Source organism: Leuresthes tenuis, unplaced genomic scaffold (genome assembly GCF_036924035.1).
Source record: "Leuresthes tenuis unplaced genomic scaffold, fLeuTen1.0.hap1 SCAF_56, whole genome shotgun sequence".
Taxonomy (NCBI): Eukaryota; Metazoa; Chordata; class Actinopteri; order Atheriniformes; family Atherinopsidae; genus Leuresthes; species Leuresthes tenuis.
Window position 1 is genome coordinate 180,148 of NW_027325410.1, and position 23,488 is coordinate 203,635.

Sequence of the window (23,488 nt, forward strand, 5' to 3'; positions counted from 1 at the left end):
TAGGTAAGCACAATAGGTAATGTTTTTGTCCATGGCAGACCTGTTTCTTCACAACATTTGGCTAACTTGGACTTTAATGTACCATTTTCTCTTTCCACAGCACCTCCACTCTGTGGATGATAAGCACAATGTGTGCGCAAGGTTATTCCCAGGAATTTACCAACCTCAGTCAATGCAGTGTTTACAAAATGTGTGCCATTATCACTGCTGATCTTCTCTGGAATGCCCCATCTAGGAATGATTTCTGTTTAGCAGTGCTTTAGTCACTGCATTACTGTTTGCATGTTTTGCAGGGAAAACTTCAACCCATTTACTAAACACGTCCACTATTACTAGTGCATATTTCTTTCCTTCAGCTGGTGTGAGTTCAACAAAATCCATCATCAAATGTTCAAAAGGTTTCTCTGATGGAGGGTGTGCAACTTGCGATGTGTGTAATGCCTTTCCTACATTATGTGTGGCACAAACCATACATGACTGACAGTATTTTTGCGCATATGAACTGAACCCTTTTGTGAACCACTGAGCAGTGAGCAGCAATTTTTCAAAATTGACACATGGTCCAACCCATGTGTCAATTTTGAAAAATGAGGAAAAAAATGTTTAGGTAGACAGGGTTTACCATCAGGTCCCATCCAAACACCATCCATATAAGTTGCACCCACAGAGGACCAAATGCGTCCAGAGGACCAAATTTCATCTGCAGAGGCAAAAGTTTGCAAAGCATGGAGATCTGTGAGGGAGTCTTCTGCCTGCAAAGAGAGGGAAGCGAAAACAGGAAAAGATTTAGCTGCTTGCTTAGCTGCAGCATCAGCTCTGGCATTGCCACAAGCAACAGGATTGTCTGAGTTAGTGTGAGCCGCACACTTACAGACCGAGATTGCTGTAGGCAAAAGGATCGCATCAAGAAGATCAGAAACCTGCTTGGAGTTCAGAATAGTTTTACCATCTGATTTAAGGAAATGCCTGTGTTTCCACAGCGCACCAAAGTCATGAACAACACCAAAAGCATATCTGGAATCTGTGTAAATAGTGACAGACTTACCAGCTGCCAACTTACAAGCTTCAGTAAGTGCAATAAGCTCAGTAGTTTGAGCAGAGAAATGTTTAGGAAGAGAACCAGACAACAAAGTGTCATGTGAAGAACATACTGCAAACCAAACACAGTTAGTACCTGTGGCTGGATCACGCAAAGCTGATCCATCTACAAAAAGAATCATGTCAGAGTTTGGAAGAGGAGTCTCTAAAAGTTCAGGTCGGGGTGTACAAACTTGTTCCAAAACAGCTTCACAGTCATGAGGCTCCCCATCCTCAGGAGTCGGAAGCAAAGTAGCAGGATTCAGAACAGTACAACGTTTAACAGTGACATTTGGCATATCACGGAGCACAGAGGTGTATCTGAGCCAACAAGCAGTTGAAAGATGTGAAGTTTTCTGCTCAAGAAGAATAATGGCAACAGTATGAGGAACCAAAACAGTCAAATTAGCGTAGCCCACAATATCTTGGGAGGCCAGGACAGCTTTCTCTGCAGCTGCAACAGCACGAAGACAACCAGGCAGGCCTGCAGCCACAGAGTCCAGTTTTGCTGAGAAATGAGCCACTGGCCTTTGCCTGCCCCATGTTCCTGCATAAGAACAGATGTCATACAACCATGCTTCTCATCAACTGCCTGTATGAAAGGTTTATGAGGATCTGGAATGCCAAGTGTTGGTGCTGTTTGAAGAGCCAGCTTAAGCTCACTAAAGGCTGATTCAGCCTCAGGAGTCCATGGAACACGATCAGCTGACTGGAGCTGCATGTCAGAACTGCAGCTGCCTTTACCATGGATAAGAGCACCTAAGAGAGCTTCGAGAAAAGAGTAGTTAGGAATAAAGTTCCTGCAGTAAGATGTTATACCTAAGAATGACATAAGCTGTTTTTTAGTAACCGGTTTAGGAATGATCTGAACTGCAGCAACACGTTTAGGAGAAAGTGAGCGCCCATCCTTAGAAATCACATGACCCAAAAAGGTGACTTCGTCCTGTACAAACTGTAATTTAGAAAGGCTGGCTTTATGGCCATAAGAAGGAAGATGTTTCAACAGATTCACTGTCTTTTTCACACTGTTGTTTAGATGGACTACATAAAAGGATGTCATCCACATACTGCAAAAGAGCAGAGCCTGTGGTTGATTGAAGTTAATCCAGACTAGCTTTGAGGGCAGCATTGTAAATAGTGGGACTTTCACAGTACCCCTGGCATAACCGGGTAAAAGTCCAAGATCTCCCTTCAAACTAAAAAGCAAACCAAAATGGGCTATCAGGGTGCACTGGCGACAAGTCAACCACTGAGAAAAACTGTGCATCTGATGTAATTTGAGACAAAATAGTGTGTGGGTTGGGCACAGTAGGAGCATGTGGCTGAACTGCAGCATTCACCGCTTGGAGGTCCTGTACAAAACGCCATTCATCTGGCTGGCCAGCATCTTTAATCTTTTTAACAGGAAACAATGGAGTAAGCACAGGTGAATTTTCAAAAGGAACAATAACGCCTGTTTTCTGAAAAGATTGAAAAACAGGTTTAATCCCTTTAATTGCTTCAGGCTTAAAAGGGTACTGTTTTTTACATGGACAAAAGTCTGATTTAGGGGTGACAATTACTGGTTCACAGCCTTTTATCAACCCCACATCATATTTGCTCTTAGCCCAAAGATCATTGGGCACTTCAGCCAAAATGGGTATCGAAGACAAATCTGTTTCAGATAAAAAACATGCTTCAAAATGTGATTCTGTGGTAGGAATTAAGTCCACAGTTCTTTGACAATGCATTGTACTCAAAAATGTTTTTTTGTATGCTGACAATCGTTCAGAAAACATCAAATTTGGATCAGCAGGTGAAACAGTCCACTCCATTTATTTCTGACATGTAGCAACAAACTCTCCCACACCTTGTCACTGCCAGTGTGTACGTTTGGCCAAGGAAATGTGAGGGCGAGTACCACAAACATTAAAAAAATCGAAGTGCTCTGGAGTGAGCGACACAGCCAATAAAGTAGGCGCACATATTTTTTCACTTCTTCTCATAGTCATTGTCAGGCCCCAAAGAAATGTGTGATGTGCAGTGCAAATCAGTAGGTTGCATGAAATCAGAAAGGGGTGAAACTAACACTTTTGCTTCTTCCACTAGTTGTTGTGAAAAAGGAGAGCTGGGAAGTTTCCACTCATAAGCATATGTAAGTGCCGATGAATCAAACTGCACTGCTGTGAAAACTTTGTCAGGCTGTAACATAACCTTAACACCCTCTGGTGTAGAAGTTAAAATAATGCCTAATTTACACATGAGATCACAGCCCATCAGGTTAATGGGACACAACTCTGATAACAAAAATTAGTGTTTGAAGGAGAGCTCATCGGGAGTGACAACACGCAATGGGCATTGTCATTTTCTCCTTCACAACCTGGCCTGAGGCAGACATAGAGTAAACGTGGTTTCCACTTAACTTTGGAGGACAATAAAACTCCCCTGACGTCACTACTGATGAACATAAGTTCCCATATTCTGAGAGAAATATCTTTGCTCTAGGACGGAAATAGCATGCAAAACTTTACTACGTGAATCACAGTCGGCAAGCGTTTCTTCACTACACAGAGCAGGAAAAATGTGTGAGTGTGTTTGTGCTATCACCCATTAGTGGAGGCTCCGCTGCTGCGTGACGTCCAGAACCTGCCTCCCACCCTCAGTCAGCCTTTTGCCCAATTTCATCACTTTTCAGCTGTGGACAGTCCTTCTTCCAGTGTCCAGTCTGGCCACAGTAAAAACAAATATTCGGATCATAGCTCTGATCCCACACGTCCACGTCTTCGACTTCGGCCTCGTCCTCTGTTTACACCAACTGCGTAATACATGGTCATGGCTGCCAAATGCAGCTCCTTTTCACACTTGTCCCTTTTGGTTGTCTTACGCGTCTCAATTTGGTTATGAGCATGGCGAGCATATCGGCGAACGTCAGCCAAACGAGGACCCTCACACCATCCCACGTAAATGTTCTTTACTTCAGTGGCGACATCTGGCATGAGGCCTTTAATTATTGCATTGCATGCAATACTCTCCCATGGTCCTGATTCATTACCCAAATCCCTTGGTCTCTGATGACCGCTGTGCTTGCTGACTTCCTCAAGGATGCGGTGTACAAAATCATCAGTCCCTTCACCAGGTTTCTGTTTGCAGGTGTAAATGTGGGACATATTGATTTTGGTTGGAAATTGAGTGGTGATGGCTTGACACAGTCTTTGGTTGGCTGCTTCATATTGAGCGTTATCATTATGTCCTCGTTCACTGTTGGTAGGTCGCAAATCCAGTTGTAGCATACTGGCCTCTATTTTGCAGAGGTCGGACGGTTTGAACTTTTTTGCCAATATGCGACGCAATTCAACCCCAGTCGGGCAGAATTGTGCGCAGAAATCTCGCAACTCGTCAGCAAAATGGGGTCCAGAAATCTCTGGATCTGGTAAGCATTGTTATGCTTCCATGATGTCAGTCTCAGTCCAGGGTCGATAAACCAGTAATGGTCCAGTGGGAACTGCAACTTTAACCATAGGCATGGTTTGAATCTGGTTTTGTTTTTTCTCACGTTTAGATCTCTGAAGTCCAGATTGTGGGTAAAGGATTTTTGTCACTTGCGTTAAAAGTTCTTGGGCAGGTACGCTGGAGAACCAAACGTCTTCCTTTTCCTCATCATCAGACCTATGTAGCTGATGTTGTGAGAATGATGGAATTTCTTCCCGAGGGAGGATGGAAGAAGTCCCTTCTTCCCGAGAGCCAGAGGCTTGTGGCAGGGCTGGCTGTTGTTGTTGCAGGCGTTGTGGAGGGCAGGAGTCCAGGTCTGGATCCGGCACAGCTAATACTAAATTATTATCATCATTCCGTCATGGCATTTGTTTAACATTTTCCTTTCTTTCTCTTAATACACTTTATTTTTTCCAAAATTCTATACCTTTCTTACTTCTTATTTAAACTTAATTTTCTTTTTTTTTGCTTCATCTCTTTCTCATATTTGCAAAACTTTTCTTCTAATTTTCTTATTTCTAACATACTAAAAGAACCTTCTGGTGGAAAACCTCTGGACCATATGTCTTTTTCATTTCATCATGCTTAGGTCCCCCGGTAGGGTCAAAAGTCTGAGACCTACTGTTTCCCATTCTCAGACTTGGAATGGGGAAATATATTCCTTCACTCAAAGGACGTCTCCAATGAGGACCTTAATCTGTACTCACACTTCTTCGGAGTACTTCACACTTCTTCGGACTGCTTCAAAAGTTTCACTTACCCATGAAATCTCTGTCTCACTAATGACACAACCGGGAAACCCTCTTTTATTCAAATAAAAACTAAAAAGCAGTCCTATCGTCTCAGACTATCATGTCTGTTTTATGAATTTAAGGGGCTAAAAAGTTTTGTTCTCGTTTTTCTATGATTAACCGAATGTATGTGAGAGTCCAAACAGACAGAAGGGTTACGGCCGAGCGCTGGACCTTCCTACCCGGCTGGGGTATATGTTCTTGTATGTTGTCTGACTGTTTGATTTGAATGTGTTGTGTAAGTGTCCTGTTGAATGTTACATGTTTGGGCTTTGACACGCTTCACTGTGGTTGTTAACTGTGTGGTGTGTCCTGAAATGTTATATGTTTGGGCTGTGTGACATGCTTAATGCTTTTCAGTAGCAACCCACTTATTCATATATAGCAACTGACAACATAAGAAGACATACTTTGATAGTAGTTGTAGAAGTATCCTTATTGATAATAGATAAACTAATTCATAGTGATAGAACAGTAGATGAACAGGTGCCTGCACATGTCTCATGAAAATAAAATGGGTGTATGATTGCTGACGGCAGAGCAATACTGCCAAACTTATGAGTTCTTGTGGCAAACTTGATTCAGTGTCTTGACGTGTATACGCTGTTTCGCTGACTTGTCACAAGAAACAAAGTGTGTTTGATAAGATCCGACCATTTTATTACGGGAGGATCAGTATGTACGGATTCTGATGTGACTGATAAACCCATTCGTATCTTAAGCATAATCTAATACGTGAGACAACGCCCTGGCACACAATCAAAAAAAAAAAGAGAGAGAGCGGTTTTGTGTCCCCACAGTCCATAATGTAGAAAAGAGAGAAAAAAGCCTTTCTGATTTGGTGTGTGTGCTCACAGTGCAGAGTGTAGAGAAAAGAGAGAAAAGAAAGCCGTTTTGGTGTCACGGGTGTTGTGACTTACACACACACATTTCTGAATTGAGAAAGGAAATTATTTTAGAGAAAGCACTAGAGTTTAGATCCCACATTTGTTGATAGGCATTCATTTAATTTTTCTTTTAATCAGTTTTAAAGTGAATACTAACTGAGAAATGAAAAAGGTGAAGAGTTTAGAAGCTTGGTTCAAGAGCAAAACTTGGTTTATGATCAGCTGAGTCTCTAAACAGAACAGCAAAGGGCTTCATCGAACATTTAAAAAAGATTCAGATTGTTAGAATATCCAGAATTTATAGGAATGGTGGTGATTACTCTTATTTTCTAGAATGGAAATAACTGCACCATGTCTGTTTTATGAATGTGTATGTATGTGAGAGTCCAAACAGACAGAAGGGTTACGGCCGAGCGCTGGACCTTCCAAAAAAGATGAGACAGGCTGGACCTGTGCCATACTAGTTAAGACCTGCCTGTGGATAACAGGTTCATTAAACTCTCACATACACAAACTCACACACGTTCGCACACATACACCCATTCACACACACATTCTTGAACTTGCTGCAAGATTAAACATTTGCATTAACTGACTCCAGCAACTCTGAGTCTCATTGAGAGACTTTTCTCAACAATTGGGTCCTCAAACCAGATCTCAACGTTTTTTCCGCTTTCCAGGGTCGGAGCTGAAACCGTGCACGGGGGAGTCCAGTACTCCTAATGAAAGACCCCCTGCTGAATTGCGGTAATTAGGGGCAAGTGTCCACTGAAAGGGGGAAACAGGGACGAGATCGTACTTTTGAATCAATGGCCAGAAGCCATTGGCAGTGCAGGCATCAACAATAATGGTGTTATTTCACCCATTAACACTTAAGGTACCTCATGCAGTGGCTGTGATATGGTTACTTAACAAAATATCTTTACCAGACATCTCTCCTACATAACAGTTCTTCTTTCACAGCCACACCTTGTTGTCGAGAGATGTGCTACACTTAATCCATCCACACTGCTACCTACCCCACAGATGGAAAGCCAGAAATAACCATCAGTGTTTTACCCAGGCCAGACTTAACTGATATATGTTATGAAAATGCAGAAATAACTATATTTATTCAACAGATCAAGGAAAAAAACCCTGATGGCACAAATGCTACAGGATTTGCAGTAGTAACAGAAACTGAAGTTTTCTTAAAACAACCACTACCAAAAAATTACTCTGTTCAAGCAGTCGAATTGGTAGCTTTAACTGAAGCTTGTAAATTAAATAACAAAAAGGTTGTTAACGTTTACACTGACAGTCAGTATGCCTTCTCAACTGTACATGTGTTAACACAGCATTGGAAAAACAGGTATGTTGACATCCACAGCTAAATGTATAAACTACAAATATTTTAGCATTATTAGATGTTATTCAATTGCCATCTACAATAGACTCGTATGAATGACCGGAAGGAAAACCATACTGCCAAAGAATTTGTTTAAATATGCTGCAGTATTGAGCCACGGACCATGTCATGTCTCAACAGGAGGGATGGAAGCAATAATGAACAAGGTTTTTACAGCATATGGTTTTACTAATTATTGAATTTTTTTTTTTAGAATAAATAAATGAATAAAGTTTTGTGTAGCAGGTCAAATATGTGCAAAATACATTCCACAGGGCAATCTAAGACCAAAACGAAGATAATTCCCTAAGCCAGTGTATCTTTTTCAACATATTTGTTTGGATTTCATTATTTCATTATTGTGTAGATTTCATTGAACTAAATTAATGTTAAGGGAAACGATTCTGCTCAGTGACAACAGAGGTTTTTACCAAATGGTCTGAAATATTTCCATGTGCACAAGCAGATGCACTCTCAGTAGCAAAATCACGCGTAAAATAACTCATTTCTAGATTTGAAATTCCTGAAAAGATCTTCAGTGATAATTTGACACACTTTGTAAACTATGTCATCTCACTGATGGCAAAGAACTTAAAATAGATCTTAGAAACCACTGTGATATAGAAGGTTTCGCTAACACATTGGAATTGTTTTACTATTTACATATGCATGTGCAGTGAAGAATTGCTTGCTGCTGATAAATGCAAAGAAGAACAGCTTACACATAGATGCTCACATATAGGCTGCTGAATGCAATGAAGACCTGCTTATCCAGTAAAGTTCAATGTCAATGTGTAATATTCAATTAGGATTTGCAAAACAGTGAAGTTAAACAATGAATGGGTCCATAGTCGGTATGAGAAGACTACAGGAATATTTACCTGGGTGTACGTTCAAACAGAGATGAGAAAATTGCGATAAATTATTGTTTGTTTGTTTGTTAGTATGTATATGAATGTTATGTGTATAAACTGTGTTGAGTTGTAGTTACTCAGTAGTGTCTCAGTGAAACAACCGACGGGGGAAGCCTTGCGGTGACAACAAAAGCAGTGTTTTACTGATCAGTCAAGTTGCTCCAGTGTACTCCATACAAACTGGTTGGCTACTGAAGGGATAGAAAATGGGGAATACTTGTTTTAAAGCAAACAAGGAATTAGATGGGAAAAATACATGTTTTAACGGGACCCAGACAATATTAAATACTCAGACAGATGGGAGAAGAAGTGTAGTTTTGTAGGAAATCACAAAATTATTACATAAAATTAGTGAAATCAATTGAAGAATGCCTTTCTGAAGAGCTGTTTACCACAGATGAGCAGCTTTGCGACCAAGCACATTGTAGATCGCTTTACTGCCAAAATGATCTAGTTTAATGGATTGGTTTAGACATGCATAACAGCATTTTAAGAACAAAGAGAGAAACAAAAAGGGACAACGCTTCATGGTGGAAGGTGATGTATAAATAACTGTGTATATGATGAAGGAGAGACCATTTGAGCAGCCCAGCCATTTCGCAGCACAGGGACAGCAGTCCAAGTTAAAGGATCTCCCACGTGGTATCACCTGTCACACTGTGTCAAGGCATCAAAAGAAGAAAAAATCACCAAACTCAAGGACAAAGAGACGAAGACTCCGGTGAACGAAGAGAGAGGACTTACAAACCAGAAATACAAAAGGATGCTCGATATCAAGATCCAGAAGAAGAGGCTAACAATGCCACGAACACTTACGATGCTGGGAATGATGCCAGCAATGAACAGAGAAGAAGATTCAGTGTCATCAATCTGCAACACGTGCCTCTAATGAGGGGGTGAATATAGAATCCTCAACGATTACAACGTCTCTGGGAACTGTGACAACAACAAGGTTTAAACCATTTTGATATATATTGTAACCTATTGGCTAAGGAATAGTGCTGAAAATTAGGTAAATCTAATCCACCACTGTCCTTGGTCTTCTGTAGGGTTTTTAAACTAATACGTGGTGGTTTGTTTTTCCACAGAAATTTGGAGATGCATGAATCTAGTGACTTAAACCAAGTAGCAGATAGTTTTATGGGGATCATTGAGAACAAATAGTTAACTTTTGGTAGTATCATCATTTTAATGGTTGTAACTCTCCCCATAAGTGATATAGGTAAGGACTTCCAACGAGAGAGATCGTCCTCTACTCTCTTTACTAATTGCACATAATCCATCTGTACTTATCAGTTTAATATGTGATATGTCTATGCAAGGACTACATATTAAATGGATTTTTATCAATAGGAGTTGAAAAAGGAGCTTGCTCCGTTCACTCCAAGCATCGACCCGGTACTGCAGTGCCGCTGGGAACGGTGCGCTCTCCTCTGCTCTTGTGAAAAAGCTAACAGCGGTGCAGGATGGAAGTTTCTTTTAGTCTGCTGAGAAAAGAGAGTGAATGCGAAGTAGACTTTAACACGGCTCTGGGAGCGAGCCGAGTGCGGGCTAACCAGGAGAAATGCTTGAAAGAAACGCGACACCGAATGAGCGGTCAGAACAAAGCCTCAATACGGTGTTCCTGTGGTGTTTTTATAAAATGCGGTGAAAATAAAGGTGTGAATGCCCCATAGAAAACTAAAAGGTGGAGCGGAAGGAAGTGTTCGGCTGCAAGAAGGTGTGAATGTCCGACTATATTTGGTGAAAAGCAGGTGAAGCAAGGTCTGAATGCCCAACCTTACATCATCAAAAGCGAGATCAGAGGTTTTTGGCTGCAAGAAGGCCATAGTTTGCCAAAAGCGGGTAAGGTGCGAATGACCGACTAAATATCAACAAAAGTGGGGGCGGAGGTCTTCGGATGCAAGTGGGTGTGAATATCCCACCATACAAGTATGGTGGAGAGGAAGCTGTGAATGGCCGACCATAGTTTGCAAAAAGCGGGTGAGAAAAGGTGCGAATGTCCAACCATACATGATCAAAACAGGGTGTTTGGCTGCGACAAGGTGTGAATGTCCACCCATAATTAATGAAAAGCGGGCAACAAGTAGGTTCGAATGCCATACCATACATCATCAAAAGCAGGAGTGGATGTGTTCGGCTACAAGAAGGTTTGAATGTCCGAGCATAGTTTGTAAAAAGCGGGTAAGAAAAGGTTCGAATGCCCGAACATACACCATCAAAAGAGGGAGCGGAGGTGTTCCGCTTTAAGACGGTGTGAATATCCGACCATAGTTGGTAAAAAGTGGGTATGAAAAGGTGCGAATGCCCAAATTCGGCTGCAAAAAACTGTGTTCGGCTGCAAAAAGGTGTGAATGTTCGACTAAAGTTTGTAAAAAGCGGGTAAGACAAGGTGCGAATGCCTGACAATGTATGATCAAAAGCGGGAGCGGAGGTGTTCAGCTGCAAGAAGGTCTAAATGTCCATAATTAATTGCTAGAAAACATGAAAGAAAATTTTCGAAAATCAATCCGCACATGATCATAAGTGGGAGAGGAGGTGTTCAGCTGCAAGAAGGTGTGAATATCCTACCATAATTGCTGAAAAATGTGTTAGAAACGGTAAGAATCCCGGACCATACCTCATCAAAAGCTAGAGAGGTGGTGTTCGGCTACAAGTAGGTGTGAATGTCTGACTAAAGTTCAAATATATTAACAAAAGCGGGAGGAGAGGTCTTCGGATGAGTGGTTGAGAATTTCCAACCATAATCTATAAAATGCGGTGAAATAAAAGGTGTGATAGAAACCTAAAAGGTGGAGCGGAAGTGTTCGGCTGCAAGAAGGTGTGAATGTCCATCTATAGTTGGTGAAAAGCAGGAAAAGCAAGGTCTGAATGCCCAATCTTACATCATCAAAAGCGAGATCAGAGGTGTTTGGCGGCAAGAAAACGGGTAAGGTGTGAATGACCAACTAAATATCAACAAAAGTGGGGGCGGAGATCTTCGGATGCAAGTGGGTGTGAATATCTCACCATACAAGTATGGTGGAGAGGAAGCTGTGAATGGCCGACCATAGTTTGCAAAAAGCGGGTGAGAAAAGGTGCGAATGTCCAACCATACATGATCAAAACAGGGAGCGGAGGTGTTTGGCTGTGACAAGGTGTGAATGTCCACCCATAATTAATGAAAAGCGGGCAACAAGTAGGTTCGAATGCCCAACCATACATCAACAAAAGCAGGAGTAGATGTGTTTGGCTACAAGAAGGTTTGAATGTCCGAGCATAGTTTGTAAAAAGCGGGTAAGAAAAGGTGCGAATGCCCGACAAAGTATGATCAAAAGAGGGAGTGGAGGTTTTCGGCTACAAGAAGGTTTGAATGTACGACCATAGTTTGTAAAAAGCGGGTAAGAAAAGGTGCGAATGCCCGAACATACACCATCAAAAGAGGGAGTGGAGGTGTTACACTTGAAAGACGGTGTGAATGTCCGACCATAGTTGGTAAAAAGTGGGTAAGAAAAGGTTCGAATGCCCGAATATATACCATCAAAAGCGGAAGCGGAGGTGTTCGGCTGCAAGAAGGTGTGAACGTCCGACCAAAGTTTGTAAAAAGCAGTTAAGAAAAGGTTCGAATATCCAACCAAACATAATCAAAAGTGGGAGCAGAGCTGTTCGACTGCAAGTAGGTGTGAATATCCACCCATAATTCCTGAAAAATGGGTAAGAAAAGGTGCGCATGCCCAACCATACATCATCAAAAGAAGAAGTGGATGCGTTCTGCTACAAGAAGGTTTGAATGTCCAACCATAGTTTGTAAAAAGCGGGTAAGAAAAAGTTCGAATGCCCGAACATACACCATCAAAAGAGGGAGCGGAGGTGTTCCGCTGTAAGATGCTGCGAATGTCCGACCATAGTTGGTAAAAAGCGGGTAAGAAAAGGTTAAAAAACCGGACTGTACACAATCAATAGCGGGAGCGGAGTTGTTCGGCTACAAGAAGGTGTGAAAGTCAGACCATGGTTTGTAAAAAGCGGGTAAGACAAGGTGCGAATGCCCGACAATGTATGATCAAAAGAGGGAGCGGAGTTGTTCGGCTGCAAGGTCTGAATTTCCAACCATAATTTGTAAACACCGTTGAAGAAAAGGCTCGAAAGCCCGACTATACACCATCAAAAGCGGGAGCGGAGGTGTTCAGCTGCAAGAAGGTCTGAATGTCCACCAATAATTACTGAAAAATGGGTAAGAAAAGGTGTGAATGCCCAACTATACATCATCACAAGCAGAAGTGGATGTGTTCGGCCACAAGAAGGTTTAAATGTCCGACCATAGTTTGTAAAAGGCAGGTAAGAAAAGGTTCGAATGCCCGAACATACACAATCAAAAGAGGGAGCGGAGGTGTTTCACTGCAAGAAGGTGTAAATGTCCGAGCATAGTTTGTAAAAAGTGGGTAAGAAAAGGTTCGAATGCCAGAACATACACCATCAAAAGAGGGAGCGGAGGTGTTCCGCTGTAAGAAGGTGTGAATGTCCGACCATAGTTGGTAAAAAGCGGGTAAGAAAAGGCTAAAATACCCAACTCTACACAATCAATAGCGGGAGCGGAGTTGTTCGGCTAAAAGAAGGTATGAAAGTCCGACCATGGTTTGTAAAAAGCGGGTAAGAAAAGGTTCGAATGCCAAAATATACACCATCAAAAGCGGAAGCCGAGGTGTTCGGCTGCAAGTAGGTGTGAATGTCAGATCATAATTTGTAAAAAGCTGATGAGAAAGGTGTGAATGACCGACAATAATTGCTGAAAAATGTGTTAGAAAAGGTAAGAATGCCGGACCATTCATCATCAAAAGCCGGAGAAGAGGTGTTCGGCTGCAAGAAGCTGTGAATGTCCAGCCATAATAACTCAAAAACGGGTAAGAAAAGGTAGTATTGCCAGACCATAAATGATCAAAACAGGGAGCGGAGGTGTTCCGCTGTAAGAAGGTGTGAATGTCCCACCAAAATTGGTAAAAAGCGGGTAAGAAAAGGTTAAAATACCTGACTGTACACAATCAATAGCGGGAGCGGAGTTGTTTGGCTACTAAAAGGTGTGAAAGTCCGACCATGGTTTGTAAAAAGCGGGTAAGAAAAGGTGCGAATGACCTTCTTGCAGCTGAACACCTCCACTCCCGCTTTTGATGGTGTATAGTCGGGCTTCCGAGCCTTTTCTTCCCCGGTTTTTACAAATTATGGTTGGACATTCAGACCTTCTTTTAGCCGAAAACCTCCGCTCCCTCTTTTGATCATACATTGTCGGGCATTCGCACCTTTTCTTACCCGCTTTTTACAATACATGGTCGGACTTTCACACCTTCTTGTAGCCGAACACATTCGCTCCCGCTATTGATTGTGTGCAGTCGGGTATTTTAACCTTTTCTTACCCACTTTTTACCAACTACGGTCGGACATTCACACCTTCTTATGGCGGAACACCTCCGCTCCCTCTTTTGATGGTGTATGTTTGGGCATTCGAACCTTTTCTTACCCGCTTTTTACAAACTATGGTCGGACATTCAAACCTTCTTGTATCCGAACACATCCAGTTCTGCTTTTGAGGATGTATGGTCGGACTTTCACACCTTTTAGTAGCCAAACAACTCCGCTCCCGCTATTGATTGTGTACAGTCGGGTATTTTAACCTTTTCTTACCCGCTTTTTACCAATTATGGTCGGACATTCACACCTTCTTACAGCGGAACACCTCCGCTCGCTGTTTTGATCATTTATGGTCTGGCAATACTACCTTTTCTTACCCGTTTTTGAGTAATTATGGCTGGACATTCACAGCTTCTTGCATCCGAACACCTCTTCTCTGCTTTTGATGATGAATAGTCCGGCATTCTTACCTTTTCTAACACATTTTTCAGTAATTATTGTCGGTCATTCACACCTTTCTCATCAGCTTTTTGCAAATTATGATCTGACATTCACACCTACTTGCAGCCGAACACCTCGGCTTCCGTTTTTGATGGTGTATATTTTGGCATTCGAACCTTTTCTTACCCACTTTTTACAAACTATGCTCGGACATTCACACCTTCTTGCAGCGAAACCCCTCCGCTCCCTCTTTTGATTGTGTATGTTCGGGCATTCGAACCTTTTCTTACCCGCTTTTTACAAACTATGGTCGGACATTCAAACCTTCTTGTGGCCGAACACATCCACTTCTGCTTTTGATGATGTATAGTTGGGCATTCACACCTTTTCTTACCCATTTTTCAGTAATTATTGGTGGACATTCAGACCTTCTTGCAGCTGAACCCCTCTGCTCCCGCTTTTGATGGTGTATAGTCGGGCTTTCGAGGCTTTTCTTCAACGGTGTTTACAAATTATGGTTGGAAATTCAGACCTTGCAGCCGAACACCTCCGCTCCCTCTTTTGATCATACATTGTCGGGCATTCGCACCTTGTCTTACCCGCGTTTTACAAACCATGGTCGGACTTTCACACCTTCTTGTAGCCGAACAACTCCGCTCCTGCTATTGATTGTGTACAGTCGGGTATTTTAACCTTTTCTTACCCGCTTTTTACCAATTATGGTCGGACTTTCACACCGTCTTACAGCGGAACACCTCCGCTCCCTCTTTTGATGGTGTATGTTCGGGCATTCGAACTTTTTCTTACCCACTTTTTACAAACTATGGTCGGACATTCAAACCTTCTTGTAGCAGAACACATCCACTTCTTCTTTTGATGATGTATGGTTGGGCATTCGCACCTTTTCTTACCCATTTTTCAGGAATTATGGGTGGACATTCACACCTATTTGCAGTCGAACAGCTCTGCTCCCACTTTTGATTATGTTTGGTTGGATATTCTAACCTTTTCTTAACTGCTTTTTACAAACTTTTGTCGGACGTTCACACCTTCTTGCAGCCGAACACCTCCATTTCCGCTTTTGATGGTATATATTCAGGCATTCGAACCTTTTCTTACCCGCTTTTTACCAACTATGGTCGGACATTCGCACCATCTTACAGCGGAACACCTCCGCTCCCTCTTTTGATGGTGTATTTTCGGGCATTCGCACCTTTTCTTACCCGCTTTTTACAAACTATGGTTGGACATTCAAACCTTCTTGTAGCCGAAAACCTCCACTCCCTCTTTTGATCATACATTGTCGGGCATTCGCACCTTTTCTTACCCGCTTTCTACAAACAATGCTCGGACATTCAAACCTTCTTGTAGCCAAACACATCCACTCCTGCTTTTGTTGATGTATGGTTGGGCATTCGAACCTACTTGTTGCCCGCTTTTCATTAATTATGGGTGGACATTCAGACCTACTTGCAGCCGAACACCTCGGCTTCCGCTTTTGATGGTGTATATTTTTGCATTCGAACCTTTTCTTACCCGCTTTTTACAAACCATGGTCGGACTTTCACACCTTCTTTTAGCCGAACAACTCCGCTCCCGCTATTGATTGTGTAGAGTCGGGTATTTTAACCTTTTCTTCCCCGCTTTTTACCAACTATGGTTGGACATTCACACCTTCTTACAGCGGAACACCTCCGCTCCCTCTTTTGATGGTGTATGTTCGGGCATTCGAACCTTTTCTTACCCACTTTTTACAAACTATGCTCGGACATTCACACCTTCTTGCAGCGAAACACCTCCGCTCCCTCTTTTGATTGTGTATGTTCGGGCATTCAAACCTTTTCTTACCCGCCTTTTACAAACTATGGTCGGACATTCAAACCTTCTTGTGGCCGAACACATCCACTTCTGCTTTTGATGATGTATAGTTGGGCATTCACACCTTTTCTTACCCATTTTTCAGTAATTATTGGTGGACATTCAGACCTTCTTGCAGCTGAACACCTCTGCTCCCGCTTTTGATGGTGTATAGTCGGGCTTTCGAGGCTTTTCTTCAACGGTGTTTACAAATTATGGTTGGAAATTCAGACCTTGCAGCCGAACACCTCCGCTCCCTCTTTTGATCATACATTGTCGGACATTCGCACCTTGTCTTACCCGCGTTTTACAAACCATGGTCGGACATTCACAGCTTCCTCTCCACCATACTTGTATGGTGGGATATTCACACCCACTTGCATCCGAAGACCTCCGCCCCCACTTTTGTTGATATTTAGTCGGTCATTCACACCTTACCCGTTTTCTTGCCGCCAAACACCTCTGATCTCGCTTTTGATGATGTAAGATTGGGCATTCAGACCTTGCTTTTCCTGCTTTTCACCAACTATAGACGGACATTCACACCTTCTTGCAGCCGAACACTTCCGCTCCACCTTTTAGGTTTCTATCACACCTTTTTTTTCACCGCATTTTATAGATTATGGTTGGAAATTCTCAACCACTCATCCGAAGACCTCTCCTCCCGCTTTTGTTAATATATTTGAACTTTAGTCAGACATTCACACCTACTTGCAGCCGAACACCACCTCTCTAGCTTTTGATGATGTATGGTCCGGCATTCCTACCGTTTCTAACACATTTTTCAGCAATTATGGTAGGACATTCACACCTTCTTGCAGCTGAACACCTCCTCTCCCACTTATGATCATATGCAGATTGATTTTCGAAAATTTTCTTTCATGTTTTCTAGCAATTAATGATGGACATTTAGACCTTCTTGCAGCTGAATACCTCCGCTCCCGCTTTTGACCATACATTGTCAGGCATTCGAACCTTGTCTTACAAACTTTAGTCAAACATTCACACCTTTTTGCAGCCGAACACAGTTTTTTTCAGCCGATTTTGGGCATTCGAACCTTTTCATACCCACTTTTTACCAACTATGGTCGGACATTCAAACCTTCTTGTAGCCGAACACATCCAGTCCTGCTTTTGATGATGTATGTTCAGGCATTCGAACCTTTTCTTACCCGCTTTTTACAAACTATGCTCGGACATTCAAACCTTCTTGTAGCCGAACACATCCACTTCTTCTTTTGATGATGTATGGTTGGGCATTCGAACCTACTTGTTGCCCGCTTTTCATTAATTATGGGTGGACATTCACACCTTGTCGCAGCCAAACACCTCCGCCCCCACTTTTGTTGATATTTAGTCGGTCATTCGCACCGACTAAATGCTGCTCAACGTTGTACTTTGCAGTAAAACAAAGAGCAAATCTAAAGATTCAGGAATCCGAGAATAAGCTTACTTCCATGAGTTCTTCACGATTTCGGATTTTGCTATAAAATGAATTCCTTCACTCAAACTAAATTAAAACTGCTAAACCGCTAATCTGTTACATGCAAGGCAGATGTCAAATTCACCGAAATAGGATCTAAGGGTATTTGTCCAATCGAGCTGTAGCAGCTTCGGTAAAAGAGTATAAGTTGAAGAGTTTGTGAATAAAGGTGTGCGCACACATAGTGAGTTGTAGGAAAATAGGCAGGGAGCAATGCCGGCTGGGGTATAGGTTCTTGTATGTTGTCTGACTGTTTGATTTGAATGTGTTGCGTAAGTGTCCTGTTGAATGTTACATGTTTGGGCTGTGTGACATGCTTAATGCTTTTCAGTAGCAACCCACTTATTCATATATAGCAACTGACAACATAAGAAGTCCGGACATACTTTGATAGTAGTTGTAGAAGTATCCTTATTGATAATAGATAAACTAATTCATAGTGATAGAACAGTAGATGAACAGGTGCCTGCACATGTCTCATGAAAATAAAATGGGTGTATGATTGCTGACGGCAGAGCAATACTGCCAAACTTATGAGTTCTTGTGGCAAACTTGATTCAGTGTCTTGACGTGTATACGCTGTTTCGCTGACTTGTCACAAGAAACAAAGTGTGTTTGATAAGATCCGACCATTTTATTACGGGAGGATCAGTATGTATGGATTCTGATGTGACTGATAAACTCATTCGTATCTTAAGCATAATCTAATACGTGAGACAACGCCCTGGCACACAATCAAAAAAAAAAAAAAGAGAGAGCGGTTTTGTGTCCCCACAGTCCATAATGTAGAAAAGAGAGAAAAAAGCCTTTCTGATTTGTTGTGTGTGCTCACAGTGCAGAGTGTAGAGAAAAGAGAGAAAAGAAAGCCGTTTTGGTGTCACGGGTGTTGTGACTTACACACACACATTTCTGAATTGAGAAAGGAAATTATTTTAGAGGAAGCACTAGAGTTTAGATCCCACATTTGTTGATAGGCATTCATTTAATTTTTCTTTTAATCAGTTTTAAAGTGAATACTAACTGAGAAATGAAAAAGGTGAAGAGTTTAGAAGCTTGGTTCAAGAGCAAAACTTGGTTTATGATCAGCTGAGTCTCTAAACAGAACAGCAAAGGGCTTCATCGAACATTTAAAAAAGATTCAGATTGTTAGAATATCCAGAATTTATAGGAATGGTGGTGATTACTCTTATTTTCTAGAATGGAAATAACTGCACCATGTCTGTTTTATGAATTTAAGGGGCTAAAAAGTTTTGTTCTCGTTTTTCTATGATTAACCGAATGTATGTGAGAGTCCAAACAGACAGAAGGGTTACGGCCGAGCGCTGGACCTTCCAAAAAAGATGAGACAGGCTGGACCCGTGCCATACTAGTTAAGGCCTGCCTGTGGATTACAGGTTCTTTAAACTCTCACACACACAAACTCACACACGTTCGCACACATACACCCATACACACACACATTCTTGAACTTGCTGCAAGATTAAACCTTTGCATTAACTGACTCCAGCAACTCTGAGTCTCATTGAGAGACTTTTCTCAACAATTGGGTCCTCAAACCAGATCTCAACGTTTTTTCCGCTGTCCAGGGTCGGAGCTGAAACCGTGCACGGGGGAGTCCAGTACTCCTAATGAAAGACCCCCTGCTGAATTGCGGTAATTAGGGGCCAGTGTCCACTGAAAGGGGAAAAAGGGACGAGATCGTACTTTTGAATCAATGGCCAGAAGCCATTGGCAGTGCAGGCATCAACAACAATGGTGTTATTTCACCCATTAACACTTAAGGTACCTCATGCAGTGGCTGTGATATGGTTACTTAACAAAATATCTTTACCAGACATCTCTCCTACATAACAGTTCTTCTTTCACAGCCACACCTTGTTGTCGAGAGATGTGCTACACTTAATCCATCCACACTGCTACCTACCCCACAGATGGAAAGCCTCATGATTGCATGTCAGAAATAACCATCAGTGTTTTACCCAGGCCAGACTTAACTGATATACATTATGAAAATGCAGAAATAACTATATTTATTCAACAGATCAAGGAAAAAAACCCTGATGGCACAAATGCCAAACAGAAACTGAAGTTTTCTTAAAACAACCACTACCAAAAAATTACTCTGTTCAAGCAGTCGAATTGGTAGCTTTAACTGAAGCTTGTAAATTAAATAACAAAAAGGTTGTTAACGTTTACACTGACAGTCAGTATGCCTTCTCAACTGTACATGTGTTAACACAGCATTGGAAAAACAGGTATGTTGACATCCACAGCTAAATGTATAAACTACAAATATTTTAGCATTATTAGATGTTATTCAATTGCCATCTACAATAGACTCGTATGAATGACCGGAAGGAAAACCATACTGCCAAAGAATTTGTTTAAATATGCTGCAGTATTGAGCCACGGACCATGTCATGTCTCAACAGGAGGGATGGAAGCAATAATGAACCAGGTTTTTACAGCATATGGTTTTACTAATTATTAAAAACATTTTTTTAGAATAAATAAATGAATAAAGTTTTGTCTAGCAGGTCAAATATGTGCAAAATACATTCCACAGGGCAATCTAAGACCAAAACGAAGATAATTCCCTAAGCCAGTGTATCTTTTTCAACATATTTGTTTGGATTTCATTATTTCATTATTTTGTAGATTTCATTGAACTAAATTAATGTTAAGGGAAACGATTCTGCTCAGTGACAACAGAGGTTTTTACCAAATGGTCTGAAATATTTCCATGTGCACAAGCAGATGCACTCTCAGTAGCAAAATCACGCGTAAAATAACTCATTTCTAGATTTGAAATTCCTGAAAAGATCTTCAGTGATAATTTGACACACTTTGTAAACAATGTCATCTCACTGATGGCAAAGAACTTAAAATAGACCTTAGAAACCACTGTGATATAGAAGGTTTCGCTAACACATTGGAATTGTTTTACTATTTACATATGCATGTGCAGTGAAGAATTGCTTGCTGCTGATAAATGCAAAGAAGAACAGCTTACACATAAATGCTCACATATAGGCTGCTGAATGCAATGAAGACCTGCTTATCCAGTAAAGTTCAATGTCAATGTGTAATATTCAATTAGGATTTGCAAAACAGTGAAGTTAAACAATGAATGGGTCCATAGTCGGTATGAGAAGACTACAGGAATATTTACCTGGGTGTACGTTCAAACAGAGATGAGAAAATTGCAATAAATTATTGTTTGTTTGTTTGTTAGTATGTATATGAATGTTATGTGTATAAACTGTGTTGAGTTGTAGTTACTCAGTAGTGTCTCAGTGAAACAACCGACGGGGGAAGCCTTGCGTTGACAACAAAAGCAGTGTTTTACTGATCAGTCAAGTTGCTCCAGTGTACTCCATACAAACTGGTTGGCTACTGAAGGGATAGAAAATGGGGAATACTTGTTTTAAAGCAAACAAGGAATTAGATGGGAAAAATACATGTTTTAACGGGACCCAGACAATATTAAATACTCAGACAGATGGGAGAAGAAGTGTAGTTTTGTAGGAAATCACAAAATTATTACATAAAATGAGTGAAATCAATTGAAGAATGCCTTTCTGAAGAGCTGTTTACCACAGATGAGCAGCTTTGCGACCAAGCACATTGTAGATCGCTTTACTGCCAAAATGATCTAGTTTAATGGATTGGTTTAGACATTTATAACAGCATTTTAAGAACAAAGAGAGAAACAAAAAGGGACAACGCTTCATGGTGGAAGGTGATGTATAAATAACTGTGTATATGATGAAGGAGAGACCATTTGAGCAGCACAGCCATTTCGCAGCACAGGGACAGCAGTCCAAGTTAAAGGATCTCCCATGTGGTATCACCTGTCACACTGTGTCAAGGCATCAAAAGAAGAAAAAATTACCAAACTCAAGGACAAAGAGACGAAGACTCCGGTGAACGAAGAGAGAGGACTTACAAACCAGAAATACAAAAGGATGCTCGATATCAAGATCCAGAAGAAGAGGCTAACAATGCCACGAACACTTACGATGCTGGGAATGATGCCAGCAATGAACAGAGAAGAAGATTCAGTGTCATCAATCTGCAACACGTGCCTCTAATGAGGGGGTGAATATAGAATCCTCAACGATTACAACGTCTCTGGGAACTGTGACAACAACAAGGTTTAAACCATTTTTATATATATTGTAACCTATTGGCTAAGGAATAGTGCTGAAAATGAGGTAAATCTAATCCACCACTGTCCTTGGTCTTCTGTAGGGTTTTTAAACTAATACGTGGTGGTTTGTTTTTCCACAGAAATTTGGAGATGCATGAATCTAGTGACTTAAACCAAGTAGCAGATGGTTTTATGGGGATCATTGAGAACAAATAGTTAACTTTTGGTAGTATCATCATTTTAATGGTTGTAACTCTCCCCATAAGTGATATAGGTAAGGACTTCCAACGAGAGAGATCGTCCTCTACTCTCTTTACTAATTGCACATAATCCATCTGTACTTATCAGTTTAATATGTGATATGTCTATGCAAGGACTACATATTAAATGGATTTTTATCAATAGGAGTTGAAAAAGGAGCTTGCTCCGTTCACTCCAAGCATCGACCCGGTGCTGCAGTGCCGCTGGGAACGGTGCGCTCTCCTCTGCTCTTGTGAAAAAGCTAACAGCGGTGCAGGATGGAAGTTTCTTTTAGTCTGCTGAGAAAAGAGAGTGAATGCAAAGTAGACTTTAACACGGCTCTGGGAGCGAGCCGAGTGCGGGCTAACCAGGAGAAATGCTTGAAAGAAACGCGACACCGAATGAGCGGTCAGAACAAAGCCTCAATACGGTGTTCCTGTGGTGTTTTTATAAAATGCGGTGAAAATAAAGGTGTGAATGCCCCATAGAAAACTAAAAGGTGGAGCGGAAGTGTTCGGCTGCAAGAAGGTGTGAATGTCCGACTATATTTGGTGAAAAGCAGGTGAAGCAAGGTCTGAATGCCCAACCTTACATCATCAAAAGCGAGATCAGAGGTTTTTGGCTGCAAGAAGGCCATAGTTTGCCAAAAGCGGGTAAGGTGCGAATGACCGACTAAATATCAACAAAAGTGGGGGCGGAGGTCTTCGGATGCAAGTGGGTGTGAATATCCCACCATACAAGTATGGTGGAGAGGAAGCTGTGAATGGCCGACCATAGTTTGCAAAAAGCGGGTGAGAAAAGGTGCGAATGTCCAACCATACATGATCGAAACAGGGTGTTTGGCTGCGACAAGGTGTGAATGTCCACCCACAATTAATGAAAAGCGGGCAACAAGTAGGTTCGAATGCCATACCATACATCATCAAAAGCAGGAGTGGATGTGTTCGGCTACAAGAAGGTTTGAATGTCCGAGCATAGTTTGTAAAAAGCGGGTAAGAAAAGGTTCGAATGCCCGAACATACACCATCAAAAGAGGGAGCGGAGGTGTTCCGCTGTAAGACGGTGTGAATGTCCGACCATAGTTGGTAAAAAGTGGGTATGAAAAGGTGCGAATGCCCAAATTCGGCTGCAAAAAACTGTGTTCGGCTGCAAAAAGGTGTGAATGTTCGACTAAAGTTTGTAAAAAGCGGGTAAGACAAGGTGCGAATGCCTGACAATGTATGATCAAAAGTGGGAGCGGAGGTGTTCAGCTGCAAGAAGGTCTAAATATCCATAATTAATTGCTAGAAAACATGAAAGAAAATTTTCGAAAATCAATCCGCACATGATCATAAGTGGGAGAGGAGGTGTTCAGCTGCAAGAAGGTGTGAATATCCTACCATAATTGCTGAAAAATGTGTTAGAAACGGTA

At 41.6% G+C, this 23,488-nt stretch overlaps 2 pseudogenes; both read left to right on the top strand.

The window, feature by feature from the left end:
* The first annotated feature begins 9,779 nt into the window (after positions 1-9,779).
* Positions 9,780-9,956, top strand: LOC140285758 (U2 spliceosomal RNA; annotated as a pseudogene).
* A 12,188-nt stretch (positions 9,957-22,144) lies between these two features.
* Positions 22,145-22,321, top strand: LOC140285765 (U2 spliceosomal RNA; annotated as a pseudogene).
* Positions 22,322-23,488: the final 1,167 nt, after the last annotated feature.